Source organism: Xenopus tropicalis, chromosome 4, assembly GCF_000004195.4.
Source record: "Xenopus tropicalis strain Nigerian chromosome 4, UCB_Xtro_10.0, whole genome shotgun sequence".
In the NCBI taxonomy this organism is placed as follows: Eukaryota; Metazoa; Chordata; class Amphibia; order Anura; family Pipidae; genus Xenopus; species Xenopus tropicalis.
Genome location: NC_030680.2, coordinates 144,736,518 through 144,758,475, shown reverse-complemented (window position 1 = coordinate 144,758,475; position 21,958 = coordinate 144,736,518). Strand labels below are relative to the sequence as shown.

At 42.3% G+C, this 21,958-nt stretch overlaps 1 protein-coding gene across 2 annotated transcripts in view; it reads right to left on the bottom strand.

The window, feature by feature from the left end:
- The window catches only part of prickle2 (prickle planar cell polarity protein 2), a 231,664-nt gene that overhangs the window by 96,469 nt on the left and 113,237 nt on the right, over window positions 1-21,958 (bottom strand). The window lies entirely within an intron of this gene.

The following is a 21,958-nucleotide window of genomic DNA, read 5'->3' as shown; positions in this document are numbered from 1 at the left end:
GGAAACATATAAAGTTATTATTATTTATCTATGTTATATAGATTGTAAGCTCTATGGGGCAGGGACCTCCTTCCTCTTGTGTCCTCGACTCTTAACTTATTGCTGCTGTATTTATTATTATACTTTGTATTTATCTATTATCTTATTAACACCCTGTTTGTATTAATGTATTCTGCGTACATAAGTAGCGCTTTATAAATAAAGATATACATACATACATACATTATTATTATTATTATTAACATCTATTTATAAAGCGCCAACATATCCCGCAGGGCTGTACAATAAGTGGGTTACATACATTGGGCATACAGAGTAACATATAAAGCAATCAATAACCGATACAAGAGGTGAAGAGAGCCCTGCCCAAAAGAGCTTACAATCTACAAGGGGAAAGGGTTGAGACACAAGGTGTGGGAATGGGCATGACACAAATATATAGATACAAAGATTAAGAGCTTACACTCTAGCTGGAAGATTTGATATCCCTGACCCAAACTACTACAGTACAGTAATTCTGTACTGTAAAAATGTACACAAATGCCATGTTTTAGCCAGATAAACTCATTGGCCGAACATGGGCTAACATTCAAGATGCATGGGCTAATATTATTATATATTATTATTAACATTTATTTATAAGTGGGTTTCATACATTGGACATACAGAGTAACATACAAAGCAATCAATAACCGATACAAGAGGTGAAGGGAGCCCTGCCCAAAAGAGCTTACAATCTATAGCCACCCATTCCACCCACAGCCACCTATATTATTATTAACATTTATTTATAAAGCGCCAACATATCCCGCAGCGCTGTACAATAAGTGGGTTACATACATTGGACATACAGAGTAACATATAAAGCAATCAGTAACCGATACAGGAGGGGAAGAGAGCCCTGCCCAAAAGAGCTTACACTCTACAAGGAGTAACATATAAAGCAATCAGTAACCGATACAAGAGGTGGAGAGAGCCCTGCCCAAAAGAGCTTACAATCTGATGGATCTGCATAATTGGTATTAAAATCTAGACACATACTCAAATAACCTAATTGCACAGATCCGATCAGTTGTTTCAGCAGAACAGACTGTTAGGGTGGTCCAAGAAGGTCATGGTCATATCACCCCCCATATACGACCTGTGTCATTGGCCAACAAGCAGTATTATTAAGGTCCCCATACACCATAAGATGCGCTCGTTTGAGCGATATCGGGGGAATTTAGGGTAATTCGATCGTTTAGCCCTGGGGCCAAACGATCGAATTATAACGACGGGTATAGGAAAAGGCAGTCCAGGGACCGCATCAACGAGCCAATGCGGTCCCCGATCCAACGAGATTTTCTAACCTGCCCGATTGAGATCTGCCCAATTTCAGGCCAGATATCGGTCGGGCAGGCCTGTCGGGAGTGCCCATACACGGGCCAATTAGTTGCCGAATCTGTCTAAGGGACCCATATCTACAGCTACTATCGGACTGTGTATGGGCACCTTTAGCAAAGTGATTGGTCAAGCCAGCCTTAAGGTGGTCATACACGTTAAGAGGCCGCCAAATTAGCAGATCTTCGCCCGATATGCCCACCTAAGGTTTTGGCTTTGAGCCAACTGATCCCAGACCATCTGACTCCTCATATTTCAAAAAGGCCGCGCACTCAGTTACCCTTTAAACTGTGTGTCACCTTCATTCATGGCAATATACTTAACTTTTTTTTTTTTTGCAGAATCTGATCCAGTTCCCTTTCTATGGACCCTGAAACTGTTTGTGGCCACTTGGCGTTATTATTAGTAGAAATGTAATTACAGTCGTGCCCCACAGCGGGGAGTGACAGTGGAATCCCAAGGTTTAAGCCACAACAGCTGTGCTCCAAGAATCCTCTTTGCCTGCCGGGGCCACAGCTCAGTAGAAAGGCAGATTAGCACATGCTCAGCTATTTCAGCCAAATAAGTGTTTTTTTTTTATTGGTGCAATTACAGACATTGCCAATCCTCATATTCACCAGAGCTGATAAAGCTATAAAAGTATTAGGATCAGACGGGGAGCCCAAGTTTTGTCTGCCCTTTGATCAGTCCTGGAACACGGTGCTCAGGGGGCCCCCTGCTGGCAGGCACAGAGGAAATACGAGATACAGCAAAGGATTATGGCCCCTTTTATTGCCTGTAACAAACTTTAAAAAGAGGGTTGATTAGACAACATGGGAAGCAGTTAACCCATTGCACTTGTTAAATCAGCTCTTAGTGCCTTGGTGTCAAAGCAGTAAAAGGGGAGATAAAACCTTAAAATGAGAATTTTTAGTGCAGATATTAGTCTGTAAATTCTTTATATGCTTGGTAGTATAAGGGGGCATTTAATAGGCATAATCATTTCCGTAAGGCTGCACTACTGGGAGCCAAGGCTGGAATGGTGGCTGCATTGAGCAGTGCTTAAATATTATATTACTTTGTATACAGGTCATGGAAGTGTTCATTGGGGCACTCAACAAATGGCTTGGGGTGTCTAAAACACATAGCAACTGTCTAAAAGCAGCAAATATAGATTGTAAGCTCAGTGGGCCAGCATATTGGTGCCCAGTAGCCCAGGGTTTAAGCTCAGGGTTAAAGTGGACATTTCCATTATTCAATACAGGTATGGGATCCCTTATCCGGAAACCAGTTATCCAGAAAGTTCCGAATTACAGAAAGGCCATATCCCATAGACTCCATTATAAGCAAATAATTCTAATTTTTAAAAAAGATATTTCCTTTTTCTCTGTAATAATAAAACAGTACCTTGTACTTGATCCCAACTAAGATATAATTACCCCTTATTGGGGGCAGAACAGCCCTATTGGGTTTATTTAATGGTTAAATGATTCCCTTTTCTCTGTAATAATAAAACAGTACCTGTACTTGATCCCAACTAAGATATAATTACCCCTTATTGGGGGCAGAACAGTCCTATTGGGTTTATTTAATGGTTAAATGATTCCCTTTCCTCTGTAATAATAAAACAGTACCTGTACTTGATCCCAACTAAGATATAATTACCCCTTATTGGGGGCAGAACAGCCCTATTGGGTTTATTTAATGGTTAAATGATTCCCTTTTCTCTGTAATAATAAAACAGTACCTGTACTTGATCCCAACTAAGATATAATTACCCCTTATTGGGGGCAGAACAGCCCTATTGGGTTTATTTAATGGTTAAATGATTCCCTTTTCTCTGTAATAATAAAACAGTACCTGTACTTGATCCCAACTAAGATATAATTACCCCTTATTGGGGGCAGAACAGCCCTATTGGGTTTATTTAATGGTTAAATGATTCCCTTTTCTCTGTAATAATAAAACAGTACCTGTACTTGATCCCAACTAAGATATAATTACCCCTTATTGGGGCAGAACAGCCCTATTGGGTTTATTTAATGGTTAAATGATTCCCTTTTCTCTGTAATAATAAAACAGTACCTTGTACTTGATCCCAACTAAACAAGCCTATTGGGTTTGTTCAATATTTAAATTATTTTTAGCAGACTTAAGTTATGGAGATCCAAATTACGGAAAGATCCCTTATGCAGAAAACCCCAGGTCCAGAGCATTCTGGATAACAGGTCCCATACCTGTACTAGTGGCATGTAGAGCAGTGCAGAATGTAGTGATACTTATTGGTCCGAATTGTACAGATTGGCCCCAATTGCAGGCCCATGCTTGGGTATTTTGAGAAGTAAACACTCTAAATCCAGGGCAGGACTTAGCCAAGGCCACAAGGAGCCGACACAGAAACTGTGAAAAAGCAACCAAAACCCTGTCTTTCTAGTGCAGAGACATTCTCTTAGACCGGTGCCATTTAACTGGAGGTCCGTGGGCCAGATGTGGCCCTCCAAAAGGATTTTTATGGCCCCCAGTATCCATAGGCTTCTTTGTATGACATTATTTTAATTTAATCTGGCCCTCAAAACATGATACACACTAAATAATTGTCCCACTGCATGTAATAGGTCGGGCAGCACTGACTAAGCCAATCACTGTGGCAGTCAGAAGTAGACCCTTGTAAAGCACTAATCAAATACTACTTTAAATCTAAATTATAGTTCCTTTCCCTAGGGCAGCAATCAGATCCTAATTTGTGAATCCTAAAAAAGGCAATGTGAGGCTGATTAATTATGCCTTTGCTATGGCTACCGGCATATGGTCAACAGATCAGATTGTTATGTGATAAGATTGGTCACAGTTCTCCTCCATGGAAACATCTGTAGGGAGATCTATATATCCTTGTATTTAAAGCAAGCAACAAAGGTGTAATTCTGAAAGAGGATACAGCCTCTAAGAAGGAGTAAAGCCTTAATGAATATGGCTAGAAATGCTTTATTTAATATATTAATCTTACTGTACAAGTTTGGAGGTTCAGAAGCCCTAGATACACCTGAAAGCTCAGCCTAAAGGCCAGTTTAGGTGAAAGTTAGGAAGGATAGCCATTTAGTCTCGTAGATACACCTGAAAGCTCAGCCTAAAGGTGAAAGTTAGGAAGGATATCCATTTAATCTCCTAGATACACCTGAAAGCTCAGCCTAAAGGCCAGTTGAGGTGAAAGTTAGGAAGGATAGCCATTTAGTCTCGTAGATATACCTGAAAGCTCAGCCTAAAGGTGAAAGTTAGGAAGGATATCCATTTAATCTCCTAGATACACCTGAAAGCTCAGCCTAAAGGCCAGTTTAGGTGAAAGTTAGGAAGGATAGCCATTTAGTCTCGTAGATATACCTGAAAGCTCAGCCTAAAGGTGAAAGTTAGGAAGGATATCCATTTAATCTCCTAGATACACCTGAAAGCTCAGCCTAAAGGCCAGTTGAGGTGAAAGTTAGGAAGGAAAGCCATTTAGTCCCCTAGATACACCTGAAAGCTCAGCCTAAAGGCCAATTTAGGTGAAAGTTAGGAAGGATAGCCATTTAATCTCCTAGATACACCTGAAAGTTTAGCCTAAAGGACAGTTGAGGTAAAAGTTAGGAAGGATAGCCATTTAGTCTCCTAGATACACCTGAAAGCTCAGCCTAAAGGCCAAAAGGCGAGTTAAGGGGGAAAGTTAGGAAGGATAGCCATTTAGTCTCCTTGATACACCTGAAAGCTCAGCCTAAAGGCCAGTTGAGGTGACAGTTAGAAAGGATAGCCATTTAGTCTCCTAGATACACCTGAAAGCTCAGCCTAAAGGCCAAAAGGCGAGTTGAGGTGAAAGTTAGGAAGGATAGCCATTTAGTCTCCTAGATACACCTGAAAGCTCAGCCTAAAGGCCAGTTGAGGTGACAGTTAGGAAGGATAGCCATTTAGTCTCCTAGATACACCTGTAAGCTCAGCTTGAAGGACAGTTGAGGTGAGATTTGGGGTCTATATGAAATGGCTGTCCATGATAGTTTTGGAACTATGGCTGAGACTGATACTCCAATAAGACACAATATTTTCTTTCTATACCTATTTTATGAGCTATCGGGGGGCCTGACCAAGGTTTGGACTATCAAATGGAGCCCTGTCAAAGGCTGGAACTTGGCACTTCAAACTAAAAAGTCTGACTACCTCCGACTTTCATAAATATAGTGCCTTCCGTCCCTCCCATTTACACATTATGGAGCTACCTTTCAGGTTGGTATTGCTACAGAAGTATGAATAGTGTGGCAGAATTCCAATATCATCACACTGCTTTTTGGGAAGCTTTAGAAAGGCACATAAATCAGAATTAGAGACTTCCCTTCCATGGAACAGCAGCTTAAATGCCATCACGGACACCTCCTTAGCCCGGCTTTAGTAATAAATTACAGCTAATCTACAATATGACTCTCCTTTTTAGGAAGCGTAGGGCTCCTCTATTAAAATAAAAAGAGCAGACATTAACCCTGGTGCATCGACTCAATATAAATCCCTTCGCACCACAATGGAACGACAAATGATAACTACTGTGCCCCTGTATTATTACACTATGGCCTTTTAAGGCAACACAATGGCGGTAATATATTCCGTCATTGAACCGCAATTTCCAGTATCTCCAAGAACCATTTGTCATTTCCCTGCAAATCCGCTCATGTAGCAATTAAAAAAACCCAAAACATTATGGCCATAATACTTTCCTCCTTATCTGGTTAAATATACTATACATCACGTTTGCCCTATCCCCCAGCTGTCGCTGATCCTTCTTCAGTTAACAGGAAAGTTAATTAAGATTATTAAATAGGGATCCATACAGTAGGTGCCTACCCCTGAGGGGGACTTGTATCCACTCCCTAGGAAGACAAGCTCAGTTGCTCACACCAATTTGCACATTAATACATATGGAACAGAGTAATTAATGACTCCATTGCCAGATCCAATCTGCTAACTATAGAATGTAAAAGTGCTAAATATGCATTGTGTATTACATTGAACAACAACAACATTGAAGTGATACAGACATGTCGGTAAATTGTGCTGACACCCTGGGCCCACTCTTGCAGTAATTAGATATAGATACTGAAGGTAGAAAAAAGGATGGACTCATGGGAAGTCTCCTAGGCTGGGGCCCACTGGGAGGTACCCTGGTAGGTCACTCTGACCTTGAGAGTTCCATAGTGGAAATATGCCTGCTGTCCCCATTGGGGGTGGTTTAATTTGTGGGTTTCCAGTAGAGCTCTATGGGAAGTGGTGACAGGCCTGGAGGGGTGTTTTGACCACCACTGTCTTCCGGCTAGGGGCAGCAGTAATCAGAACATCCCATATGCCACCAGTCATAGAAAGCATCTGAGGTTTGTACCATGTAGCCCTTGGCCTACTCCCATAAGAGCTTAAATGCAGTGGTACTGTGGTCCATTTAAATATCTATCTTCTCCAGTACAATTCCCTTAAGGTGCCCATACACGGGCCTGCCCGATCGATATCTGGCCTGAAATCGACCAGATCTCGATCGGGCAGGTTTAAAAATTAGTCGGATTGGGGACCGCTATGGCTCGTCGATGCGGTCCCCGAACCGACAGACGCCTATACCATTCGTTCTAATTCAATCGTTTGGCCCCAGGGCCAAACAACCGAGTTAGCCGGATATTTCCCACCCGTGTGTATGGCCACCTTTAGATCAGTGATCCCCAACCAGTAACTCAGGGGGAACATGTTGCTCCCCTACCCCTTGGGTGTTGCTCTCAGTGCCCCCAAACCAGGGAGTTATTTTTGAATTCCTGACTTGGGGGCAAGTTTTGGTTGAATAAAAACAAGATTTCCTACCAAATAAAGCCCCTGTAAGCTGATAGGGTGCATAGAGGCCCCTAATAGCCAATCACAGCCCTTATTTGGCTCCTCCATGAACTTTTATGGTGCTTGTGTTGCTCCCCAAGTCTTTTTACATTTGACACAGTGTCTACAAAGGCATTACATTGACCTTAACACCTTGTTAAAAACCTCTGCATAAAAAATGTCCAACTAGTATGCCTCCCTGCAACAAGTCTACTTTAATAAAAGATGGAGAAGTCAACATTGGGTCTTGGCCTGCCATTTGTGGAAAAGCTAGCTGCTTCTAAGGATGAAGAAGAATTCTAGCTCAGCACATTTGTGTGTCCATGATACTCTTTCTCAAGGTTACTCTTTATCAAACAGACCAAACATGATTCTTTAAACTATTCTTATGGCTGAATGACTGACACTAAAATAATTTTCTATTTTTGTACCCATATTATGGGCTAAGAGGACCCTCACCATCAAGCGGTTTGACAATATCTAACTTACAACAAAGTAGTGCAAAGTGAGAACTTATTATAGGTCCTACATATTCTTGGCCCTTTGGCTAAATGACTAATACTGGTGGACATCTAAGGGAAGCTTGACCTGAAAGTTGCAACCACAATCTCAAGCATAAGACTCAATGTCAACGAGGAATTCATCTATGTCCTCAGACCCGGCTTACGTACTAATTAGAAAGAAGCTGGTAACACTCAGGACATGTTTCAAATAAACAAAGAAGTTGTTCATAAATTCTTAAGACTTTAAAGCCCTTAAGACCTAGATAGCCCTTATATTAAAGATTGTTCGGCATGATCTGAAGGTTGTCCTCCTTATACCACAATGGGAAGTGAAGTCCAAGGCACTAAATGATAGCTCGTCACATCTTGCTAAGCTCTCTAGTACTGACGGATCAGATCTGTTCAGTTCTTTTTTGTTTGCTGAGGTCTCACTTCATTTTGCTTCATCTGCTGTTTGAACTGTAGCCATAAAATGTTATCAGATGCCATTATCAGATGGTACATCTGGAGGTTATCTACAAAGCGAAGATACTGTAGGCTCCTATGTGAGTTGCAAGTCATTGCACAAGATGATTACCCAAACAAGAACAGGATATTAATACATTGCGGTCAGTGGGTCGCTAAGACAAATGTTTGTCTATGTTCCCTATGAATTATTTAGAGCTTTGTCTCACCTTGATATTAAATTTAGCATCCCTCAGGAATATCACTCTATAAAGGCCACCTTTCCCTGTGTTAAATTCAGCAACAGAAGATGAGAAATGAATTATAGTCTTGTTCTGTTCCTAACTGAAAGTCAATAAATATATATAATGTACGATAAATGATAAATATTGTTTCCATGCAAAACCAGGGCACCCCTCAACGAATTGCAAACCTCATTAGTTTACATTAGAACTATAACACTTACATATTTCTTATTCTCTATTTAACTCCTCTTAATTAGGACAAAAATTGTGATTATTATGAATTTGCCTTTACTGCATGTTTGTATTTGTACAGGTATGGGATCCCTTATCCAGAAACCCCTTATCCAGAAAGTTCCGAATTACGGAAAGACCATCTTCCATAGACTCCCAAGCAAATAATTCTAATTTTTAAAAATTATTTCCTTTTCCTCTGTAAAAATAAAACAGTACCTGTACTTGATCCCAACTAAGATATAATTACCCCTTATTGGGGGCAGAACAGCCCTATTGGGTTTATTTCATGGTTAAATGATTCCCTTTTCTCTGTAATAATAAAACAGTACCTGTACTTGATCCCAACTAAGATATAATTACCCCTTATTGGGGGCAGAACAGCCTTATTGGGTTTATTTAATGGTTAAATGATTCCCTTTTCTCTGTAATAATAAAACAGTACCTGTACTTGATCCCAACTAAGATATAATTACCCCTTATTGGGGCAGAACAGCCCTATTGGGTTTATTTCATGGTTAAATGATTCCCTTTTCTCTGTAATAATAAAACAGTACCTGTACTTGATCCCAACTAAGATATAATTAATCCCTATTGGTGGCAATTGGGTTTATTGAATATTTAAATGATTTTTTAGCAGACATAAGTTATGGAGATCCAAATTACGGAAAGATCCCTTATCCAGAAAACCCCAAATCCCCAGCATTCTGGATAATAGGTCCCATACCTGTACTTACAGTGTTGGGACTGTAAGCCAAAATGAGCAGGTCTTTCCCTGATATGCCCACCTTGAGCAGGGCAATATGGGGGGCTATTGCTGTTGTTTGGCCCTCAGGCCATAAGGGTGAAGACACACAGAGCTACTTAGTAGCAGCTACCTGTCATGGCTACTAAACGCCAGAAAATCCCTTGCCATAGACAATACTGAGAATTGGATCTGCTAAAACATACGTAGAGACAATTATCAGTAAATGATCAGCATTGTCTGTTTTAGTAGCCACGACAAGTAGCTGCTACTAGTAGCGCCGTGTGTCTTCACCCTTAGGGTAAAGCAGGTAATTTCAGCTGATCAGGAAAGGACTGCATCAATGGTCAGATATTGGTCAATAAGGCATACACGGGCCAATAAGCTGCCATCTTGGTCCAAACAACGTCTAATTTTCCAGGATAGGAGCATCTGGACCAGTACAGGACACAAAACAGAAAACAAAATCTATAATTTTGTGCCTCTCCTACGCAAAGGAAAACTGCATTATGGGGCCTATTTAGCCTGTGTTACTTTGCATTATTTAATGTGGTTGAAAGCATCTTCTTGGATCTCCAAGTGCCAAGTTTATCAGAAACCTTCTAATTGAGTGTAAGATGAAATGGGTTCTGATTGGAATATACGGGGCTTCATATCTGAGAATATAAAAACAAGCAAAAGCGAAAGGAGCGTCCGTGCAGTTAGTCGCCACGCTTGGCATCACATGGCCACGGTACCAGTAAACAGCACCATCTGGTTCCTTACACGTTGCCTTCCTTACAGAACGTTGTGGCACCAGAAGGCGCTGAGACACCAATTAGAACTGGCCAACAACCAAGCCAGGCAGCTTTAATAGGAATATTGGGCGTTCTTGGCAAAGTCCAAGAACGTGAAGGTGAAAAACGAAGAACTGGCTGCATTAACGACTTTTAACCCTTGTAATTTATTTAATACTATACTAAGATCTGATACATTATATTATCATCAGGGAGGGTTTGAGACTGGATGTTCTAAATGCTGCAGCCCTTCAGTAGCTGCTTGAACTGCAACTCCCAGAACCCAGTGGCAATCTAAGTCTGTCAGCTGGGAGATTGATTAGTCACAATTTGAAAACTGCCACATTTTGGCCACATCCTTAACAAACCACACCCAACACAACAAACCACACCCACAATCCAGATTATATCCTCCCCCTTTCCATTGTAGGTCATAACAATGTTACACAAATATAGAAACATTGGGGTAACAGTCACCCTGCTATAGTTCCGGGGGTACCCAGGGTACAAATAAGCACTCACCCCAAATCCCCCCCTAACTGGCCTTCAGGCTGGGCCCCCTTAGCCCATAACAAGGTTACAGATATATAGAAACATTGGGGTAACAGTCACCCTGCTATAGTTCCAGGGGTACCCAGGGCACAAATAAGCACTCACCCCAAATCCCCCCCTAACTGGCCTTCAGGCTGGGCCCCCTTAGCCCATAACAAGGTTACAGATATATAGAAACATTGGGGTAACAGTCCCCCTGCTATAGTTCCAGGGGTACCCAGGGCACAAATAAGCACTCACCCCAAATCCCCCCCTAACTGGCCTTCAGGCTGTGCCCCCTTAACCCATAACAAGGTTACAGATACATAGAAACATTGGGGTAACAGTCACCCTGCTATAGTTCCAGGGGTACCCAGGGCACAAATAAGCACTCACCCCAAATCCCCACCTAACTGACCTTCAGGCTGGGCCCCCTTAGCCCATAACAAGGTTACAGATATATAGAAACATTGGGGTAACAGTCACCCTGCTATAGTTCCAGGGGTACCCAGGGCACAAATAAGCACTCACCCCAAATCCCCCCCTAACTGGCCTTCAGGCTGTGCCCCCTTAACCCATAACAAGGTTACAGATATATAGAAACATTGGGGTAACAGTCACCCTGCTATAGTTCCAGGGGTACCCAGGGCACAAATAAGCACTCACCCCAAGTCTCACCCTATCTGGCCTTCAGGCTGGGCCCCCTTAGCCCATAACAAGGTTACAGATATATAAAAACATTGGGGTAACAGTCACCCCGCTATAGTTCCAGGGTACCCAGGGCACAAATAAGCACTCACCCCAAATCCCCCCCTAACTGGCCTTCAGGCTGGGCCCCCTTAGCCCATAACAAGGTTACAGATATATAGAAACATTGGGGTAACAGTCACCCTGCTATAGTTCCAGGGGTACCCAGGGCACAAATAAGCACTCACCCCAAATCGCCCCCTAACTGGCCTTCAGGCTGGGCCCCCTTAGCCCATAACAAGGTTACAGATATATAGAAACATTGGGGTAACAGTCACCCCGCTATAGTTCCAGGGGTACCCAGGGCACAAATAAGCACTCACCCCAAATCCCCCCCTAACTGGCCTTCAGGCTGGGCCCCCTTAGCCCATAACAAGGTTACAGATATATAGAAACATTGGGGTAACATTCAGGCACATTATAGAAATCCCATAGAACCATTTAATGCTCTGTACATGGTCCATTTAAATACTAAGCTATGCTCTTCTCCTAATGGGGCGTGCTATTTATTAATACAATATTTGACTTGGCCTGTGTTAGTGCAATGAGCATTTCCCCCGGGAATTAAATCTGTGGAGGAAAATTATATTTCTCTTTTATCCTCAGTTTTATTAAGCTCATGCCGTTTGGTCAGTTTATTTTCTTAGTACATAAAAACAGTTCATGTTAAACATAAATAGTAGAAATAACACCATTAACAAGTTGCCGGGGGACTTTAAAAACAGCATTTTAATACCTCCAAATTCTCCTTTGTTTGGGGGGTCAGTCCCAAATAGCACATTCATTCATTTTTGTTCCCGGAAATCGTTAGGTGCTCAGCGCTCAGGAGTATTTTTTCAAGCTGAGGACTAAATAAAGACCCCTCGTTACCTGGATACTCTCCCAGATAAGGTTCCCTGGCGTATCTATTATAGGGAGAATTTTTTCTTTCCATCTATTGAAATAGCGGAAGGCAGAATAATAGCTGAATGACAATTGAACATCAAATAAAATAGCCAAGATACCCTATAAAGCTGCATTGCCGATGTGCTGATCAATAACCACAATCCTGTTCCAGTTCTATTAGAGCTGCTCGTAAAGCTCAGGATACAGGCCGAGACCACACAGGGAAAATCTATTACCCGTGTTGTTATATCCATTGACCCGTGTCTTTGATACAGTTGCTAGCCACCCTCTTTAATAAAAAATGCATTTACAATAACCCCCAAGACCACAATGCCCAGTGGAGTGGATCAGGTAGCCTAGCATCATTGTATCTCTTTGTAGGATAAAAGCAAAATAGGGGACTGGTCCCGATGCCTAGAGTATTCCATATGGCGCTTTGTTGCTATGTCATTCCCCTGGGGGCTTCTTGTAAAGGTACTAATTATAAAGCCATACGACTGGTGTAGATATGAAAGTCTGAGGACAAACAGTCTGAAAAATTGTAGGCAAAATGGATACGTTAAGCAGAGTGACTGACACCTTTATAGAAGCTAGGGGACTATTTTCATCCAATACGTGAAAATAGTGGAAAAGCACGCCTTCGATAGCATTTTTATAACCTGAAATACAAACATATCAGATCATATTCCAAAGCTGCAACAGATCATTAAAAAGCCTTTTTTAAAAGCTACAAAAGGCACTCGGCCTCTATTCTACCCAAGTCCTGCTCCCTTGAAAATGCAGAACAATCAGAATCTTCCTACACAAAGGGGGGGCGAGCGAGAATCAATAAGGCTTTGTATGTTGTAATTCCTGAGAGATTCTGCTCCTTAACTGGTGTGCGGCCCTCATCTGCCTTATCACAGTCCTTGCGAATACGCTAATCCCAGCCCAAGCCTTGAAGGGAAATGAGTCTATTGCTTGGGCCCATCTCTCTATGATGATTACAGTTTATTGATCAGAAGAAGAACAGGAAAGTCTTTTGTACTTGATTAAACCCAGGATGAGTTCTGTTGTGCCTTGCATATATATATACATAGTCATGAGAAAAGATCAATGATTTGCATGACCACAAGCTCTGGGATCAGAAACCTAAGGGCAAGGCCATGCTATTATTTGTAGTAGCAAACAACGGTGTTGGATCACCATAGGTCACTTCCTGTTAAGAGTATAGGGCCATTGTTGGCAACACCCATTTTTAAAGCTTGTGTTCTCCCTTAAGGCGGCCATACAAGCTGAGATCTTCTCCCAATATCCCCACCTATGGGTGGGCTATATTGGACTAAAGGTGGCCATACAAGCTTAGATCTTCTCCCGATATCCCCACCTATGGGTGGGCTATATCGGGCTAAAGGTGGCCATACACGCTGAGATCTTCTCCCGGTTTCCCCACCTATGGGTGGGCTATATCGGGCTAAAGGTGGCCATCCATGCTGAGATCTTCTCCCGATATCCCCACCTACGGGTGGACGATATCGGGCTAATTCAGGATAATTTGGTCGTTTGCCCCTTGGGCCAAATGAATGAATTAGAATGACGGGCGGTCCCCAATCAATTTTTAAACCTGACTTGGCAGCGTATCGGCCTGTGTATGCGCACTAACGACAGGCCTGCCCAACTGATATCTGACCCGAAATCGGGCAGATATCGGTCGGGCAGGCCTGTCGTTAGTGCCCATACATGGGCGGATAAGCTGCCAAGTCAGTCAAAGGGACTGATATCGGCAGCTAGAATTGGCCCGTGTATGGCTAGCTTTAGACTTTGCTTTGTAGTCATAGGCATTTTGTTGCAGCAACTGATCTTCAGTGGCCTAGTTGAGCAAGGATACCTTAGTCTTCTAACCTGGCTAAATATGTAGCTATAAAGATACAGCGTTGGGCATTCTGGCTTATGTTCCTCGGATTATAGCCTCACAGACCAATCATTTTTTGGCTGCTGGCATCAATTACCCCCCATTTGAAAGTTTTAAAGAGTCAGAAGTTGAAGGCAAATAAGTCAAAAACCATTCTAAATAAAAAAAAATGAAGACCGATTGAAAGAATAGGCCATTCTATAACATAGTAAATTAATCTGAAGTTGAACAACCCCTTTAAGCCAACTCTGGAGATAATAAAGATGGCACGTTCGGTGTTCTGGACTAGGAATAAAGGGATTCTTCCCATCTTAAGACTTTAGCACAATATTAAATGCTAGAAGCTTTGCTAAAGGTGTGAAAATTTAGACAGAGGCTGTGAAACGCGCAAGGAGCTGATTTTGTTAATGTGATTGCCTTAAAAGATGATTTGTCAGATGCAATAAGAGCCACAAACCATAGCAAAAGGTTTAATGTCAGTTTATAATCAAACCCAAAAACCATGAGCAAATATATCATGGGGGGTATTAGCTAAGGTGTTCAAGAATAAAAACCCCAAGGGTCCCAGCTGATCCCATTTAGGTGGAAGAGTCTTGGACCATGTCGTGCCATATAACAGAGAGAAACGCTATACTACTGAATTCTGAATACGACTGGGGCCGCCGTGTCAGGACCTCTCTGCGGAGATCTGTTCATGATCAATGCAAACAGTTGAAAGTAGATCTGATTCTTATCCTTTAAACAGAGCGTGGCTGGGGCGCCCCCCAGGGACCCCTCTCTATATTGGGAAAGCTCTACACTGAAGAGCCAGACAGGAACATGGAAACCTTAATAACAGCTCGCCATACGTGCCATCCCAACTGACACAGGAGTCTATACAGACAGCTATAAATCCATTGCCTCCACTCACCCAGCCAGTTGTAATTATAGGGAAACGAAGTGATTGCCCGGGGCAGAGGAACTGACACTGTGCTGCTTTCACTACACTACAATTTCTATTAGCGCCAACGCAACATTAAAGGAAACTTATAACCTGTAAAGAAGATTTATGATTATCACTTACTTCATATGTATTCATTTTTTAATGTATTTAATTCCTGTAGTGTATATAGCAGCAGCAACACTCATTGTTTTATAGGGATTACTCATCAGGTCCTGCCTCAGAGGAGCTTACAATTAGGGATGCACCAAACCCAGTTTTTCGGGTTCGGCCGAACCTCCAAACCCACCCAGCAGGATTCGGCCGAATCCCGAACCGAATCCGAATCCTAATTTGATCCTGTCTTTTCTGTTTGAAGAGTCTCTACTCTAGTGTTGGAACATTGTTGGTGGGATTTGCTTCTATTCAGCCACAAGTCAGTGAAGTTGGGCACGGACTGTTCTGCCCCCAATAAGGGGTAATTATATCTTAGTTGGGATCAAGTACAGGTACTGTTTTATTATTACAGAGAAAAGGGAATCATTTAACCATTAAATAAACCCAATAGGATTGTTCTGCCCCCAATAAGGGGTAATTATATCTTAGTTGGGATCAAGTACAGGTACTGTTTTATTATTACAGAGAAAAGGGAATCATTTAACCATGAAATAAACCCAATAGGGCTGTTCTGCCCCAATAAGGGGTAATTATATCTTAGTTGGGATCAAGTAGAGGTACTGTTTTATTATTACAGAGAAAAGGGAATCATTTAACCATGAAATAAACCCAATAGGACTGTTCTGCCCCAATAAGGGGTAATTATATCTTAGTTGGGATCAAGTACAGGTACTGTTTTATTATTACAGAGAAAAGGGAATCATTTAACCATTAAATAAACCCAATAGGGCTGTTCTGCCCCCAATAAGGATTCATTATATCTTAGTTGGGGTCAAGTAGAGGGTTTTATAATTTTTTGTTTTACTATTGCAGAGAAAAAGGAAATTATTTTTAAAATCTTAATTATTTGATTAAAAACAAGTCTATGGGAGAAAGCCTTAACATAATTCGGATCTTTCTGGATAATGGGTTTCCATATAACCTGTATATAAATGGAGTAGAATGAGTTATTTACTGCCAAGGAGACACATTTGCCCAGTGTCGCTACTTCTCTTGACACTTAGCACTTAATCTTCAATTGACAATAACAAAATAACTTTATTGTATTCAGTATATACTGGGACATTGTCATTAGCAAAAAAACTGTTTATGGGCTGTGAGCCCCTTTAACCCTCAACATGTTTAGAACCTCCGAGGATTGAAAAAAAAAAAAAGTTTGAAAAGCTGAGGCTTTCAAAATAAGCAAAAGTAACAAGGAATTAATTCCTACAATATGTTTCTGGAAATTTGGAAAAAATTAACAACAGTATTTATTCGACCACAATTTTTTTTTGGAATTAGATTTGTTGCTGGTTAAATGGGAGCAAGCGACAAATGAAAACAATCCCCTCAATTCCGCAGCCGAGTGAGTTATAACATGGAGACAGATATTGAGATTTATCTCCTTTTAAAGATGATAAAATATTTACCGTTAGAGCCGAAGTTCTCAGCCTCCGTTTATAACCAAGGATTTATCTTACTCGGCACCCAGACCTCGGCCATTTGGAATCACAGTTGGGATGTTTTAAGTAGAACTGTAAATATTACTTTTAAATAGATTGTATATGCCTGCCCTCCCTGCATATATATTGGTTTTTGTACAATAAATTCCCAGCTATATTAACTAGAATACAAAATACTCAGGCCTGTCAATGCTAATATAAAATCTAGGGATGTACCGAACCCAATTTTTTGGGTTCGGCAGAACCCCCAAACCCACCCTGACGGATTCTGCTGAATCCAGAACCAAGGTAAGACCGGTAAGGGTTAAAAATTGTCGCGCGCAGCAAAATCCCCCCCCCCCACCATTTAACCCTTCCAAATGCTAATTAGGATTCGGTTTCGGCCCAAATCCACAGTCCTGGCTGAACTGAATCCTAATTAGCATTTGGAAGGGTTAAATGGTGGGGGGGATTTTTTGCCGCGCGCAACATTTTTTTAACCCTTACCAGTCCTAATTAGCATATGCTAATTCGGTTCGGGATTCGGCAGAATCTACGGTCCCGGCTGAACTGAATCCTAATTAGCATTTGGAAGGGTTAAATGGTGGGGGGGGGGGGTGGATTTTTTTTAAAAAAAGGATCCGGCCTGAATCCCGAACTAAATCTGGGATTCGGTCCATCCCTAATAAAATCAAAAGCCAAGACGACAGTGGTACCTTAGACACAGAGGCCAGAATTATAAAATAAAACCCTAAATATTTGAGCAACAATGACCAACAGAAGAGATTATCGACAGAAAGGGAAATATCTACGCCATAAACCTCTATAGCATATGTAATGCTTGGCTTGTTCTCTTTTTTGTATCTGCAGTATTTGAACAAGGGCTGGAACTAGGATTCGGTAGCTGAGGCACCTTCCCTTGTCACCTGGTCTGTATCAGCCATTAACTCTAAGCACTAAGCAACCACACTATTACCTGTGTAATGGTGGGGTAGGACCCTGGGGGTAGGGCAGATAACCACCCTAGCCTTGGCTACTAAAGCTACTGTATGTAGCCTGTCTCTGTTGGTTTCAATAAACTATACCAGAGACATGTAGCGGGTCAGTTAAAGTATCATCTAGTCTGTGGAGTTCTTGGCTATGCTGGGTGCCAATAAAATCTTTACTTTAGCAGCTGGACATCAGTGGAGTAAACTGTGGGCTTGGTGTTTGGCCTGGGCACCAACACTTCCTGCCCCAACTCTAGTTGCCTTCTATAGACTAAACCAGGGATCCCCAACCTGTCTTACTCGGGAGCCACAGTCAAATATAAAAAGACTTGGGGAGCAACACAAGCATCATAAAAGTTCATGGAGGAGCCAAATAAGGACTAAGATTGGCTATTAGGGGCCTCTATGCACCCTATCAGCTTACAGGGGCTTTATTGGGTAAGAAATCTTGTTTTTATTCAACCAAAACTTGCCCCCAAGTCAGGAATTAAAAAATAACTACCTGGTTTGGGGACACTGGGAGCAACATCCAAGGGGTTGGGGAGCAACATGTTGCCCCTGAGCCACTGCTTGGGAATCACTGGACTAAGCCAATGATTGTAGTGGGTCAATAGTTTATCACCTGCTAAGTTTTGGATCTCTTGGATAGGTTGTGTGTCTCTTTTCAAGAGCCACTTTTGGCATCTGAACCCGCTTTGTGGAAACCAGTAAACTTTAGGCTTTGTAGGAACCTTCACTGGTGGGAAAATGCCTGTATTCAAACTTTTGTCAGCAACTGTGAAGTTGGCAGGGCAAGAACCAACCAACCAAGCAAGAGAATTAGAGTGTTCACAGGATGTGGCTGACCTGTAGCCAATCAGAAATTCAGAATGTCATAGTTGAAGACCAACTTGTAGCCAGAGAATGATAACTAGAGACTAGGACTATAGTGTAGGCCAGGGATCCCCAACCTTTCTTACTCGTGAGCCACAGTCAAATGTAAGAAAACTTGGGGAACAACACAAGCACCATAAAAGTTAATGGAGGAGCCAAATAAGGGCTGTGATTGGCTATTAGGCAGCCTCTATGCACCCTATCAGCTTACAGGGGCTTTATTTGGTAGGAAATCATGTTTTTATTCAACCAAAACTTGCCCCCAAGTCAGGAATTCAAAAATAACTGCCTGGTTTGGGGGCACTGAGAGCAACATCCAAGGGGTTGGGGAGTGACATGTTGCCCCTGAGCCATTGGTTGGGGATCACTGGTGTAGGCAATAAAAGCATTAGAATGCTCCCAAGGCAAGGCAAACAAAAATCTTTGGAATCTTTGGCCAATTTATAGTCAGAATGCACGTGGGAATAGAAAAACTCTGCAGCCAATCAGAGCATTAGAATGTTCAGTTATGTTCAATATGAACAGCAACAATATATGTCAAGGTGCCTCCACTGAAAGCAAAGTTCATTTGCCCATTAAAAAAATATATTGTATTATAATATTATAACAATAAATTAAGTTAATGTGACACTCTTGACCAATTAGATACTGACATTATCTGAACTAATTAAGGCAGGTGGTATAATGAGTCCCATCTTGGAAAGGAAGAAATAACCACGTGAAAGAAGGGGTGAGTGCTTTTCCACAAAGATAAATATGGTTGGGCTGAACTCCCACCGCAGAATATTGTTTCCAGGAATCCAGAGAGATCATTAAAAAGTACTCATTGGTCATAAGGGAAACAGAACTGAGGGGGAAGGAGTAAGGAATGCCAGAAAAACAACTCACAGGGACATGTGCTCATAAAGCTACAAGGGAACAGCTAACGCTCTGACACTGAGCCGGGGGGGGGGGGGTGGGAGAAAGAAATGACCCCAAACAAACCTAAAAATATAATATTTCACTGTTAATATCTACTATTTCAAAAAGTTCATCAAGTGCTTTGATTGGCTGCAGATAGGTATAACTCTGTGAACATTCAAATTCTCTCATTGGCTTCGGGTTGGTCAAGCCCTGGGACTAGGTTCAGATTGGTCTAGCCCTCTGAATATACTGATATTATTACAGATTACAAGTTAGTCTAGGTCAGTAAAGGTTCCAGTGCTCTGACTGGCTACAGATTGGTCTGTGAGAGTTCTAATGATCTGATTGGCTAGCCCTGTGAAGGTTCTAGTAGCCTGACTGGGTACAGAATTGTCTTGCCTTGTGAAGGTCTTATGGTCTGACTGGGTAAAGATTGGTCTAGCCCAGGCATCCCCAGCCTTTTTTACTTGTGTTGGTGAGCAACACAAGCATGAAAAAAGTTTTGGTAGCCCCTTGTGGACTCCTGGCCTGTGGGAGGCTCTGCTTGGAGTAAAATAATGTCTCTGTGCTTCCAAAACTTGTCTTCAAGCCAGAAATTTAAAATTGGCACCTCCTTTGAGGCCACTGGGAGCAACATCAAGGGGGTGGTGAGCAACCTGTTGCTCATGGTTTGGGATCACTGGTCTAGCCCTTCAGATGTTATCATTGGCTACAGGCTGGTCTAGTCCAGTGAAGGTTCTAATGCTCTGATTGGCCATGCATTGGTCTACCCGTGTGAATGTTTTAGGCTGATGTCCAGGATACAGGATAGTCTGTAAGCCCTGTAAGGGTCCTAATAATGCTCTGTTTGGCTACCGGTCGGACTATCTCTGTTTGGCTACCGGTCGGACTATCTCTGTTTGGCTACAGGTCGGACTAGCTCTGTTTGGCTACAGGTCGGACTAGCTCTGTTTGACTACAGGTTGGACTAGCTCTGTTTGGCTACAGGTCGGACTAGCTCTGTTTGGCTACAGGTCGGACTAGCTCTGTTTGGCTACAGGTCGGACTAGCTCTGTTTGGCTACAGGTTGGACTAGCTCTGTTTGACTACAGGTCGGACTAGCTCTGTTTGGCTACAGGTTGGACTAGCTCTCTTTGGCTACAGGTTGGACTAGCTCTGTTTGGCTACAGGTTGGACTAGCTCTGTTTGGCTACAGGTTGGACTAGCTCTGTTTAGCTACAGGTTGGATAGCTCTGTTTGGCTACAGGTTGGACTAGCTCTGTTTGGCTACAGGTTGGACTAGCTCTGTTTGGCTACAGGTGGACTAGCTCTGTTTGGCTACAGGTTGGACTAGCTCTGTTGGCTACAGGTTGGACTAGCCTCTGTTTGCTACAGGTTGGACTAGCTCTGTTTGGCTACAGGTTGGACTAGCTCTGTTTGGCTACAGGTTGGACTAGCTCTGTTGGCTACAGGTTGGACTGTTTGGCTACAGGTTGGACTAGCTCTGTTTGGCTACAGGTTGGACTAGCTCTGTTTGGCTACAGGTTGGACTAGCTCTGTTTGGCTACAGGTTGGACTAGCTCTGTTTGGCTACAGGTTGGACTAGCTCTGTTTGGCTACAGGTTGGACTAGCTCTGTTTGGCTACAGGTTGGACTAGCTCTGTTTGGCTACAGGTTGGACTAGCTCTGTTTGGCTACAGGTTGGACTAGCTCTGTTTGGCTACTGGTTGGACTAGCTCTGTTAAGCCTGGAACAGTTCAATGGTAGGTCACAAAGGGCCCACAGGTCAGAAGAGGAGCCACTTTGTGTAGAGGTTAAATACATTGCTAGGGGTTCCTAGTATTTAATATGGTTTACCAGAATTAAAAAAAAAAAACCCTGTATTTTCACTTGAGATATGAAAGAAAAGCTGTAAAACCAAAAATAGAGTTTTTCTTACGATCGGCTTTGTGTAAAGTTACATTTCTTTTTTTGTACTGCATGCGTTTAACTTGTTTTTCAGCCAGAATCCCCATTTCTCGTACGAGGCTAACCTAAAGGTATGCTGTGATCTCCTGCAAAAGCAATTTAAGCCTGGATAGAGCTTTAGCGGCCATAATGCAAAAGAAAGATGAAAGCTGGCACCAGCTGGCAAAGGGAGAGAGAAAGTGATCAGCTACTGAGTCATTGTCTCCGGGCTGCCAAAGGCTTGTGTCGGGCTCCCCAACACTCCAAGGCTCATCCCACATAGGTACCAACAAACCAGATACGTGATTGGACTAAATTAGACGTACGGGGCCCCATACAACGATGGAAACCAGGGACCCATGAGGATTACTAACCCTGCTATTGTTAAACTATATATCTCAGACAACTTGTAGAATCCTGCTAGCCCAAAGCAACTTGCAAGGAAAACATTTGTCTCTAAAGATGAAATCAGTGTTTCTTGATTAATAATCAAAGCATAGTCATAGAGCTTACAATCTAATTTCTAAAACTAGG